This window comes from Chlorocebus sabaeus, chromosome 20, assembly GCF_047675955.1.
Source record: "Chlorocebus sabaeus isolate Y175 chromosome 20, mChlSab1.0.hap1, whole genome shotgun sequence".
Taxonomy (NCBI): domain Eukaryota; kingdom Metazoa; phylum Chordata; class Mammalia; order Primates; family Cercopithecidae; genus Chlorocebus; species Chlorocebus sabaeus.
The window spans coordinates 91,633,815-91,647,111 of NC_132923.1; the positions used below are offsets into that span (position 1 = coordinate 91,633,815).

General features: G+C 45.2%; 1 pseudogene; it reads right to left on the minus strand.

Annotated features, from left to right (window-relative positions):
• Positions 1-9,504: 9,504 nt before the first annotated feature.
• LOC103224920 (V-type proton ATPase subunit G 1 pseudogene) lies at positions 9,505-10,122 on the minus strand (annotated as a pseudogene).
• Between the last annotated feature and the right edge of the window lie 3,175 nt (positions 10,123-13,297).

Genomic DNA, 13,297 nt, shown 5'->3' on the forward strand with positions numbered 1-13,297 from the left:
TGGGCGGATCACGAGGTCAGGAGATCAAGACCATCCTGGCTAACACGGTGAAACCCCGTCTCTACTAAAAAATACAAAAAAACTAGCCGGGCGAGGTGGCGGGCGCCTGTAGTCCCAGCTACTCAGAGGCTGAGGCAGGAGAATGGCGTAAACCCAGGAGGCGGAGCTTGCAGTGAGCTGAGATCTGGCCACTGCACTCCAGCCTGGGCGACAGAGCGAGACTCCTCTCAAAAAAAAAAAGCCAAATATTTAAGGGTAATCAGCCACTGCAGCTGCTTTGTTTTTGTCTCTGTCAACAGAATCCTCTGAATCATTTCAGCCTTATAAGGGATAAAGAGAATTTTCATAAGGAATCTTGATGTATTAGTCTGTTTTTATGCTGCTGATGAAGACATAAGGCTGGGAGGAAAAAGAGGTTTAATTGGAGTTATCGTTCCACATGGCTGGGGAGGCCTCAGAATCATGGCGGGAGGCAAAAGGCACTTCTTTATACAGTGGCGGCAAGAGAAAATGAGGAAGAAGCAAAAGTGGAAACCCCTGATAAACCCATCAGATCTTGTGAGACTTATTCACTATCATGAGAATAGCACGGAAAAGGCCAAGCCCTACGATTCAGTTACCTCCCCTGGGTCCCTCCCCCAACATGTGGGAATTCTGGGAAATACAATTCAAGTCAAAATTTGGGTGGGGACACAGCAAAATCTTATCATTCCAACCCTGGCCCCTCCAAATCTCACGTGTTCATGTTACAAAACCAATCATGCCTTCCCAGCAGTCCCCCAAAGTCTTAACTCATTTCAGCGTTAACCTAAAAGTCCACAGTCCAAAGTTTCATCTGAGACAAGGCAAGTCCTTCCGCCTATGAGCCTGTAAAATCAAAAGCAAACTAATTACTTCCTAGATACAATGGGGGTACAGGTATTATGTAAATACAGCTGTTCCAAATGGGAGAACTTAGCCAAAACAAAGGGGTTACAGCAGGGCAGTCAAATCTTTTTTTTTTTTTTTTTTTGAGACAGAGTCTTGCTCTGTCATCCAGGTTGGAGTGCACTGGCGTGAAAGCTCACTGCAAGCTCCACCTCCCAGGTTCACACCATTCTCCTGCCTCAGCCTCCCGAGTAGCTGGGACTACAGGTGCCTGCCACCATGCCCAGCTAATCTTTTTAATTTTTTTAGTAGAGATGGGGTTTCACAGTGTTAGCCAGGATGATCTCGATCTCCTGACCTCATGATCTGCCTGCCTCAGCCTCCCAAAGTGCTGGGATTAGAGGCATGAGCCACAGCACCCAGTCAGGGCAGTCAAATCTTAAAGTCCCAAAATGATCTCCTTTGACTCCATGTCTCACATCCAAGTCACACGGATGCAAGAGGTGTGTTCCCATGGTCTTGGGCAGCTCTGCCCCTGTGGTTTTGCAGGGTACAGCCTCTCTCCAAGCTGCTCTCATGGGCTGGCATTGAGTGTCTGCGGCTTTTCCAGATGCACGGTGAAAGCTGCCAGTGGATCTACCATTCTGGGGTCTGGAGGATGGTGGCCCTCTTCACACAGCTCCACTAGGCAGTGTCCCCAGTAGGGACTGTGTATGGGGGCTCCGACCCCACATTTCCCTTCTGCACTGCCCTAGCAGAGGTTCTCCATGAGGGCCCCACCCCTGCAGCAAACGTTTGCCTGGGCATCCAGGTATTTCCATACATCTTCTGAAATCTAGGTGGAGGTTCCCAAACCTCAGTTCTTAACTTCCGTGCACCCCCAGGCTCAACACCACATGGAAGCTGCCGAGGCTTAGGGATTTCACCCTCTGAAGCCACGGCTCAAGCCATACATTGGCCCCTTTCAGCCACAGCTGGAGTGGTTGGGACACAGGCACCAAGTCCCTAGACTGCACACAGCACTAGGACCCTGGGCCTTGTCCTGAAACCACTTTTTCCTCCTGAGTGGTCTCTGGGCCTGTGTTGGCAGGGCTGCCGTGAAGCTCTCTGACATGGTCTGGAGACATTTTCCCCACAGTCTTGGGGATTAACATTAGGATCCTTGCTACTTATGCAAATTTCTGCAGCTGGTTTGAAGTTCTCCCCAGAAAATAGATTTTTCTTTTCTATCGCATAGTCAGGTTGCAAATTTTCCAAACTCTTATGCTTTGCTTCCCTTATAAAACTGGATGCCTTTAACAGCACCCAAGTCACCTCTTGAAGGCTTTGCTTCTTATAAATTTCTTCTGCCTGGCCCGGCGTGGTGGCTCACACCTGTAATCCCAGCACTTTCGGAGGCCGAGGCGGATGGATCACTTGAGGTTAGGAGTTCAAGACCAGCGTGACCAACATGGTGAAACCCTGTCTTTACTAAAAATACAAAAAAAAAAAAAAAAAAAAAAATTTATCTGGGTGTGGTGGCAGGTGTCTAATCCCAGCTACTCTGGAGGCTGAGGCAAGAGAATTGTTTGAACCTGGGAGGTGGAGGTTGCTGTGAGCTGAAATTGCACTACTGCACTCCAGCCTAGGCGACAAAGCTAGACTCTGTCTCAAAAAAACAAAATAAAACAAATAGAAATTTCTTCCACCAGGTACTCTAAATCATCTCTGTGAAGTTCAAAGTTCCACAAATCTCTAGGGCAGGGGCAAAATGCCACCAGTCTCTTTGCTAAAACATAACAAGAGTCGCCTTTGCTCCAGTTCCCAAAAAGTTCCTCATCTCCATCTGAGACCACCTTAGCCTGGATTTTATTGTCCATATCATAATCAGCATTTTGGACAAAGCCATTCAACAGGTCTCTAGGGAGTTCCAAACTTTCCCACATTTTCCTGTCTTCTTCTGAGCCCTTCAAACTGTTCCAATCTCTGCCTGCTACCCAGTTCCAAAGTCGCTTCCACATTTTCAGGTATCTTTTCAGTAACACCCCACTCTACTGGTACCAATTTACTGTATTAGTCTGTTTTCATGCTGCTGATAAAGACATACCCGAGACTGGGAAGAAAAAGAGGTTTAATTGGACTTACAGTTCCACATGGTTGGGGAGGCCTCAGAATCACGGTGGGAGGTGAAAGGCACGTCTTACATGGCAACAGCAAGAGAAAATGAGGAAGAAGGAAAAGCAGAAACCCCTGATAAACCCATCAGATCTCATTAGACTTATTCACTATCACGGGAATAGCACGGGAAAGACTGGCCCCCATGATTCAATTACCTCCCCTGGGTTCCTCCCATAACATGTGGGAATTCTGGGAGATACAATTCAAATCGAGATCTAGGTGGGGACACAGCCAAACCATATCACTTGACCCGGTAAGATGTAATATTCATTATTCCCTGTTGTAACCCAGCACAGAAATAATGCCTGATACACACACAGCAGACACCCAAAAATATTATTGAATAAACAAGTGAGTGAATAAATCTCTTTACTTATCATAATCATTCAGATGTTAAATTCCATTCCAGTTGCCTAAGTAGGAATGGATGTATAACTAACACTGGTAGAAACAGAGGAAGTCTGAATTATGCAGCATTAATCTGACAAGTACAGTGAACTACTGTATTATTGCTTGTTTGCTCATGTTTACATTTTGTTCACAAAAGTATAATTTTTGTTTTACAACTGTGTGGTAAATTAGGGTGTGGCTTATTCTGTGACCAGCTCATTCATCATCTGTTCCAATGTCATTATGGTGTGTCTTCCTGGAATGCAGAGACTGAAAAGCTTAAACTACGTTTCCCAGGTTCCTTTGCTGTTAGAGTTCTAAATGAGACTTAGGTTCCTTCAATCAAATGCATTCACATGGGACCTGAAAAGGAACTGAGCTCCTAATAATTCGCTCATACAGTATATGGTAATTTCCCCTACCTGCAGACTCACCTTCTATATGGTTCCAGGGGAGAAAGAGTTTTAGGAATCCATCTTTCTGGTCCCAATGGTCATAGAGCTGTTTGGTCTGGACCTGGAAGTGCAAGTGATGGCTCCCTAATTTGGCAGGAGCTTCCTGAAGTGGAAGAAGTGGCATGATTTCAGAGAGCTGTTGTCTACTAGGTGTTAATCCCTGATTCAGCTGGTAGTTTCCTATTCTTAGTGGGAGCAGCAGCTTCCTTTACAGCTCAGCTCTAGAGTGTGGCTTTGAGAGTTGTTTCTGGAAGACTGGCCTACAGTTTCCCCAGCCCATCTAATCATATTGTAAGCCATTTAATATCTTGCATTAAATCCATGTCTTTTTTTTTTTTTTTTTTGAGAAGGAATTTTGCCCTTGTGCGTGCCCAGGCTGGAGTGCAATGGTGTGATCTCAGCTCACTGCAACCTCCGTCTCCTGGGGTTCAAGCGATTCTCCTGCCTCAGCCTCCTGAGTAGCTGGGATTACAGGTGCCCACCACCACGCCCAGCTAATTTGTTATGTTTTTAGTAGAGATGGGTTTTCACTGTGTTGGCCAGGCTGGTCTCGAACTCCTGACCTCAGGCAATCCACCCACCTCGGCCTCCTAAAGTGCTGAGACTACAGGTGTGAGCCACTGTGCCTGGCTACAATAAATCCATTTCTGTACAAAGGAGTAGTAATTTTTTTCCCTCTGCCACTGAAACCTAACCAAAAAGCAAGAGACTAGGAAGTCCTATACACCTGACATGATTTATTACTATGTAGATTATTAGAATACAGATGTAATTTAATATTTATGAAATTTCACATACTCTATTGTCAGGGACATCCAGCTTCAAACAAAAATATATGCTCCTGCAACATTCTACAAATTGAATTTTCAAAAAATCCTACCAAATTTAAATTCTATTGAAATGTTCTTTTATTTTTCTCTAGTGCCATTAGGACTGTGGTTTGCATGCAACAGAATTATACTAGATTTAAGTAAGAGAAAAATAAATTTATATAAGAATACAGGTCATCTCATGAAACTCCAGGGCTAGGAAGTGGTAGAACCTCAGGAAGAACCTGGAGCCAAGGATTACAGTCTTTTTTTTTTTTTTTTGAGACGGAGTCTGGCTCTGTCACCCAGGCTGGAGTGCAGTGGCCAGATCTCAGCTCACTGCAAGCTCCGCCTCCCGGGTTTACGCCATTCTCCTGCCTCAGCCTCTGAGTAGCTGGGACTACAGGCGCCCGCCACCTCGCCCGGCTAGTTTTTTTGTATTTTTTAGTAGAGACGGAGTTTCACCGTGTTAGCCAGGATGGTCTTGATCTCCTGACCTCGTGATCCGCCCGTCTCGGCCTCCCAAAGTGCTGGGATTACAGGCTTGAGCCACCGCGCCCGGCCAGGATTACAGTCTTGTAGAGAACTTAGGAAGCCCTCTTGCCAGCTGTCACTCTTTCTCTCTGTGTATCTCCTTCATTCTTTCTCATTACTCACTGTAAGGAATATGGCTGTGCTTTGGTCAAGGATAGGCCACTGTAAACATCCCGAGTGAATCAGCGAGTTTAGAGCACAGGCGTATAACTCCACTTGTTATCACAGCCGTGTAGCCATAACATGGGAAGGCCATCCCTTGGCTCTAAGCCACTACTGTCTGTAAAAGGTATAATTGCCCTGATAACAATGTACAGGCATGATGGAGCCCAGAGAAAGAGAAAGAGAGTCAAAGCAGTCCATCTTTGCAGACAGACAGAGGGGAGCCAGGACACAGCTTGGCTTGCTTGTGCCAAGAGAGAGAAAGAGTTTAGCTGCTGACCCTGAAGGCAAGGAAGAGCCAGCCACACAGCTGTGTGTGGGAGCCGCTGGACAAAGCAGCCGAGACAGGGCGGACAGTGTGAGAGAGCTGTTGGAGAGAGCTGTTGATGAGAGCTGCTGCTGAATAAAATCATCTTTCACCTGCTTACAGTCCCCCTGGCTGTTCTTTCTGCTCATCTACCCACTCCCCTTGGACCCCAGCATGACAATTGGCGTAGTTGTGAACCTGACACTAACGTTCTCTGTATCCTAATCCACTGTTTTCTTTTTCGTTTTGTTTTTTTTTTTTTTAGACGGAGTCTCGCTCTGTGGCCCAGGCTGGAGTGCAGTGGCCGGATCTCAGCTCACTACAAGGTCCGCCTCCCGGGTTTACGCCATTCTCCTGCCTTAGCCTCCCGAGTAGCTGGGACTACAGGCGCCCGCCACCTCGCCCGGCTAATTTTTTGTATTTTTTAGTAGAGACGGGGTTTCACCGTGTTAGCCAGGATGGTCTCGATCTCCTGACCTCGTGATCCGCCCGTCTCAGCCTCCCAAAGTGCTGGGATTACAGGCTTGAGCCACCGCGCCCGGTCTGTTTTGTTTTTTTTTTAAAAAGGCCTCCAGGCCAGACATGGTGGCTCACACCTATAATCCCAGCACTTTGGAAGGCTGAGGCAGGCAGATCACTTGAGCCCAGGAGTTAGAGACTAGCCTGGACAACATGGTGAGACCTCTGTCTCTACAAAAAATACAAAAATTAGCTGGGCATGGTAGTGTATGCCTGTGGTCCCAGCTACTCAGGAGGCTGATGTGGGAAAATTGCTAGAGCCCAGGGGATCGAGGCTGCAGTGAGCTATGATCATGCCACTGCATTCCAGCCTGAGTGAAAGAGCAAGACCAAGTCTCAAAAATAAATAAATAAACAAAAATAAAAGAATAGACACGTAGACTGAGGCAGGAATCTCCCAGACTCAATTCCAGAGTGTTAAGGAAAGTCCATGAGTAACCCAGCTTCAGTCTGGTGCCCAGTTCAGCCAAGCTACACAACTCTAAAGGATGCCATTCATCTTGTTTTCTATGAAAGAGTGCCCCTGGTGCATATTTTACAGAAGGGAATGTGATTGATGCCCGTTGGGCACCAATCAACTGGAGTCTGGAGTCCGAGTTCCACATAGGAACTTGGCAATGGGTGCTGTGCTCCTGGAACCACATAGATTATGGGTAGGGGAAGGTGGCTGTAGATAGGGGAAATTACCATATACTGTATGAGGGAATTATTAGGAGCTCAGGAGACAAGTTCATGGATATCTATTACAAGAATAGTATACTGATTTTAAATATATTAGACCAGGAAGAGACAAACTATGGCCCACAGGCCAGATCCAGTCTGCCCCTGTTTTTGCAAACATGGTTTCATTAGAACACAACCATGCTCATTTATTTGTGTATTGTCAAGGGCCTCATTTGTTCTAGAATCGCAGAGTTGAGCAAGTTGCAACAGAGATTATACAGTTCACAAAGACTACAATATTTACTACCTGGCTCCTTACAGGAAACTGTTGACCCTTCGCCTAGATCCTTGATGCTCAAAAGAAGGTCCACAAGCCTGCAGTCTCAGCATCATCTGAGTTGTCAGGCCTTCACCTGGAACTACTAAATCAGAACTTGCATTTAAATAAGATCCCCAGGTGATTCAGAGGCACATTAAAGTTTGAGAAGCACCATGTTAAACTCAAGCAATACTATTGAAATGTTCATTTCACAAATACCCCAGCATGTTAGATTAGTGTGCCACTATCCCTGGATTTGATGTGGTGATTTTTTTTCTGACTATGTCAAGGCAGAGTGTCATTACCATCAGCACAAATCCTTACTAAACATCTGCCTGGACAAAAAGATACCTGGTTACAATTTGTTAGGTACCTACTCATTCATTCAATTGTAATAGATATTTATTGAGGGCATACTCTGTGCCAGGCATTGGACCACAATAATGAACAAACTGGCACAGTTCCAGCCTTCACGTTGTTATGGAGCTTTCATGTATCATTTTATCTATTTCTTCCTAAAAGCTTTTAGGTGGATATTTTCATCTCCATGAGGAAACCGAGGTGCAGAGAGCTAAATGACTTGCTCAAAGTCATAGAGCTGGTGAGTGGTGGAGGTGAAAATTGAACATAAGTGGTGCCATCTTGGCTCACCACAACCTCTGCCTCCCTGGTTCAAGTGATTCCCCTGCACGCCACTATACCTGGCTAGTTTTTGTATTTTTAGTAGAGATGGGGTTTCACCATGTTGGCTGGGTTGGTCTTGAACTCCTGACCTCTAGCGATCTGCCTGCCTCAGCCTCCCAAAGTGCTGGGATTACAGGCATGAGCAACCGTGCCCGGCTGCATTTTATTAATAAGCAGAAATGGATTAATAATTACCTCAGTTCATCTATACACCCTAAAAGCACCTAACATAATTAAACAATTTTAAAAAGGCAAACTGTCAGAATTAATACATAAATCTAACAAATTATTGGATTTTTTTTTCCCTAGCTGATTTCTGGTTTGAACTGAGGACAAACTTATTCTGACTTTGTCACAACCTTTATGTGTCCTGATTTTAGCACCTGTAAATAGTTCTCAACCTAAGGGTAGTACAAGGTTTCTTGGGAGGCAATGATTTATCACTTAAAATGTAAGAAGAACTTTAAACAATTCAGCTCATTTAGCAGGCATTCGGTGAGCAGTTGTGGTAGGTTGGGAGCAAGGGAGACACATAACAGGGCATCAGCTTTGAACTGTTCAAAGTGAGTCAGTCAGACCTGGAGTTGGGAAGGCTCCAGGATAGTATGACAAAGGCTGGTGAGGAGCTGGAGCAAAGGGAGTATAGAGGAGGTAGCAAGAACTGTGCCTGGGGCTTGAGAGAAGGCTTTGCTGAAGCTGCATAGGACCTCTGTCTCAGAGTTCATCTAAACAGACTGAGATAATGAGATAAGCACAAGTTCCTTACTTGAGGGTGATCCCAAGAAATATGATGATGGAGTAGGAAAGTGAGATAGAACAGGGAAGAAAGCCATTAACGAGAGGGTTACACCTGGGAGCAACTGGGGCTCCATCCTGCTGGGTACCCTCCAAGGGAATGGGTAGAAGCACACCTCGAAATTGTCCTACCAAGGAGTAAGGAAGCTGGGGCATTTTCCACCAACTCCCACCCCACATTGATTAAGAATTGCTCCTGAAGGTGCTAATTCTCTAGTACCTCAGCCTCCCGCTCACATAAGCCAAGACTCCTCCTGCAACCAGATAAAGCCTGCAAGCCAAGAGATGCAGGTGTTAGAGGTATATGGCATCCACTGTTCTCAGAAGCCGCAGGTGCCCTCTGGGCTGGGCTAAGGGCAACGCCTCCATTTCTTCAGCAATGTATGAGAGTTCCAGTTTTTCCACATCTCCGAATCTTGCTATTGCTAGCCTTTTTTTTTTTTTTTTTTTTTTTTGCATGACAGAGTCTTTACTTTTAAATGATTACTGATGTAACAAGTTCTTGAATTCTATCATCTAGTGATTTGGATTAAGAGAAACTAAAAGCAGCCCCAAATAATTCCACTAGTATTCACTGTTCTAACCATTAGCAAGAATGGACTACGTTAAGGCTGGCTGCTGCTTCACACAGGTTACAAAGAACTATTTACTACTTTTTCGTAGATAAAGCCCCTGACCTTCAAGAAAGTGTTAGGGAAAATATTTAATCCCTTCCTTTCTTCAAAGAATGGTTATGTGGTGTTTTTTTTTAAAACTAGATCTAAGAAAGAAAAAGTCAATAGTGATATACATGTTGCTTGAGCCAAAAGGCATAGGAAAATAGACAACATATATCCATTAAATTCCTAAGAAATATGAGGTAAAAAGATGAAATCTTTAATTTCTAAGTCTGTACAAAAAAGCTAGATTTGCTACTGTCCAAAAAGTGGAAGGACCTACTATATAATATATGGAAATAATTTAATGCCATTTCATAAGAATATAACTAGAGCTGTGCTAAAGCTTCATATTCATGAGGGCATCTAAAATGCCACTCCACAGAACAGGTGTTCTCTCTTCTTCTATCCATTTATGCAGTAGTTTTCATGGATTTCTGGCTGAATGTCACAGACAAAAGCCAAGAGGTTATCCAAGACTTCATCCCTGTTCTGCTGGAAGTAGATCTGGAGGATGGTCATCTTCTGGGTCTCCTTCTCCACTTCAGTGCTGCAACTGCCATGGGATCCCAGTGCCACAGCTTCCTTGGCCTTGAATTCTTTCTCCCTCTGCAGGCGGTACTGTTCAATTTCAGCCTGAGCTGCTTCTATAGCCTGCTTCAGCCTCCGGTTCTTTCTTTTACGGGCCTGGGACACCTCGGCTGCCCGCTTCTCTGCCTGCAGCAGCTGCTGAATTCCCTGCGACTGACTAGCCATGGCGGCAGCGATTCTGAGACCAAGGCAAGCCGCCTAAAGCACCTCGAAGGCCGCTATTGCTAGACTTTTAAATCCTAGCCAATTTGATGGTATAAATTAGTGTATTTCACTGTTGTTTTAATTTGCATTGTAATTTTAATGTTCATTAATCTTTTATTTTGTAGTTAGAAGATACAGAATCTTGTTTAAGAAATCTTTATCCTGGCCGGGCGCAGTGTCTCAAGCCTGTAATCCCAGCACTTTGGGAGGCCGAGATGGGTGGATCACGAGGTCAGGAGATCGAGACCATCCTGGCTAACACGGTGAAACCCCATCTCTACTAAAAATACAAAAAAATTAGCCGGGCGTGGTGGCAGGCGCCTGTAGTCCCAGCTACTCGGGAGGCTGAGGCAGGAGAATGGCGTGAACCCAGGAGGCGGAGCTTGCAGTGAGCCGAGATAGTGCCACTGCACTCCAACCTGGGCGACAGAGCAAGACTCCGCCTCAAAAAAAAAAAAAAAAAAAAAAAAGAAATCTTTATCCTGAGGTAAAAAAAATTCTCCTATAATTTCTCCTAAATGATTTATATAGGTTTTTTTTGTTTTTCACATTCAAGTCTTTGACATGGAGTTAAGTTTTTTTTTTTTTTTTTTTTTTTTTTTTTTTTTGAGACAGAGTCTTGTTCTGTCACCCAGGCTGGAGTGCAGTGGAATGATCTGGGCTCACTACAGCCTCCACCTCCCAGGTTCCAGTGATTCTCCTGCCTCAGCCTCCTGGGTAGCTGGGATTATAGGCACGCGTCACCACGCCTGGCTAATTTTTGTATTTTTAGTAGAGATGGGATCTCACCACGTTGACCAGTCTGGTCTCGAACTCCTGACCTCAGGTGATCTGCCCACCTCAGCCTCCCAAAGTGCTGGGATTGCAGGTGTGAGCCATGGTGCCTGGCTGGAGGATAATATCTTGAAGAGTGTTTTCCAACTTGGTTCCATTCTTCCCATCACTTTCAGGTACACCAATCAGACGTAGATTTGGTCTTTTCACATAGTCCCATATTTCTTGGAGGCTTTGTTCGTTTCTTTTTACTCTTTTTCTCCAAACCTCCCTTCTCGCTTCATTTCATTCATTTGATCTTCAATCACTGATACCCTTTCTTCCACTTGATTGAATCGGCTACTGAAGCTTGTGCATTTGTCACATAGTTCTCGTGCCATGGTTTTCAGCTCCATCAGGTCATTTAAGGACTTCTCTACACTGGTTATTCTAGTTAGCCATTTGTCTAATCTTTTTTCAAGGTTTTTAGCTTCTTTGCGATGGGTTCGAACTTCCTCCTTTAGCTCGGAGAAGTTTGATCATCTGAAGCCTTCTTCTCTCAACTCGTCAAAGTCATTCTCCGTCTGGCTTTGTTCCATTGCTGGCAAGGAGCTGCATTCCTTTGGAGGGGGAGAGGTGCCGATTTTTAGAATTTTCAGCTTTTCTGCTCTGTTTTTTCCCCATCTTTGCGGTTTTATCTACCTTTGGTCTTTGATGATGGTGACATACGGATGAGGTTTTGGTGTGATGTTCTTTCTGTTAGTTTTCCTTCTAACAGTCAGGACCCTCAGCTACAGGTCTGTTGGAGTTTGCTGGAGGTCCACTCCAGATGCTGTTTGCCTGGGTATCACCAGCAGAGGCTACAGAACAGCGAATATTGCTGAACAGCAAATGTTGCTGCCTGATTGTTCCTCTGGAAGTTTCGTCTCAGAGGGGTACCTGGCTGTATGAGGTGTCAGTCTGCCCCTACTGGAGGGTGCCTCCTAGTTAGGCTACTCGGGGGTCAGGGACCCACTTAGGGAGGCAGTCTGCCCTTTCTCAGATCTCAAACTCTATGCTGGGAGAACCACTACTCTCTTCAAAGCTGTCAGACAGAGACATTTAAGTCTGCAGAGGTTTCTGCTGCCTTTTGTTCAGCTATGCCTGTCCCCAGAAGTGGAGTCTACAGAGGCAGGCAGGCCTCCTTGAGCTGCGGTGGGCTCCAGCCAGTTTGAACTTCCTGACTGCTTTGTTTACCTACTCAAGCCTCAGCAATGGTGGGTGCCCCTCCCCCAGCCTTGCTGCCACCTTGCAGTTCGATCTCAGAGTGCTGTGCTACCAGTGAGCGAGGCTCCATGGGCGTGGGACTCTCCAAGCCAGGTGCGGGATATAATCTCCTGGTGTGCTGTTTGCTAAGACCATTGGAAAAGCGCAGTATTAGGGTGGGAGTGACACAAATTTTAGGTGCCAACTGTCACAACTTCACTTGGGTAGGAAAGGTAATTCCCGGACCTCTTGCGCTTCCCTGGTGAGGCAATGCCTCACCCTTCTTCGGCTCACACTCGGTGCACTGCACCCACTGTCCTACACCCACTGTCCGACAAGCCCCAGTGAGATGAACCCGGTACCTCTGTTGGAAATGCAGAAATCACCCGTCTTCTGCATCACTCATGCTGGGAGCTGTAGACTGGAGCTGTTCCTATTTGACCATTTTGGAGCCGCCAAAAGTAATCAGTTTCTCCTACTGTTAACATCCTATATTACCATGGGACATATATCACAACTAAGAAATCAACGTTGGTACATGACTATAAATTAAACATTTTATTAGCATTTCACCAGTTTTCTCCCCAAAGTCCTTTTGCTGTTTGAGGATCCTCTTCATGACACCACGTTACATTCTGTCATCATGTCTCCCTAGCCTCTTCTGGTCTGATAGTTTCTCTTACTTTGTTGTCCTTGATGACATTCACAGTTTTGAGAAGCACTGGCCAGGGTTTGTTTGTTTGTTTGTTTTTGCAAATGTCCCTCAATTTGTGTTTGTCTAGTGTTTTTCTCATGGTTAGACTGGGGTCATAGGTTTTGAAAAAAATCTCAGAGGTGAAATACCATTCTCATTCCATGATATTGTGACTGAACCAGGCTTCTTCTTCCTGTCAGGCAGTATGTCAATCACTGAGATGATTAGTTTTGCAACAGAGAGTTTATTCATGAGGCAACCAAACAAGGATATGGGAAAACAGGTCTCAAATCTGCCTCCCTGAAGATGGAATTTAGGGATATGTATAGAATAGAGGAGCAAGATGGTCCAAAGCATGGAGAAAGGTGATTGTAGTAAGGAAAAGTGAGGTAATTGGTCATCTGTGCAAGCACGATCAGACTTCATGGCTCTTTGTAGAATATATGTTCGGAAAATTACAGCATTAGCATGATCTTAGGGTGGAGTTTTTGGC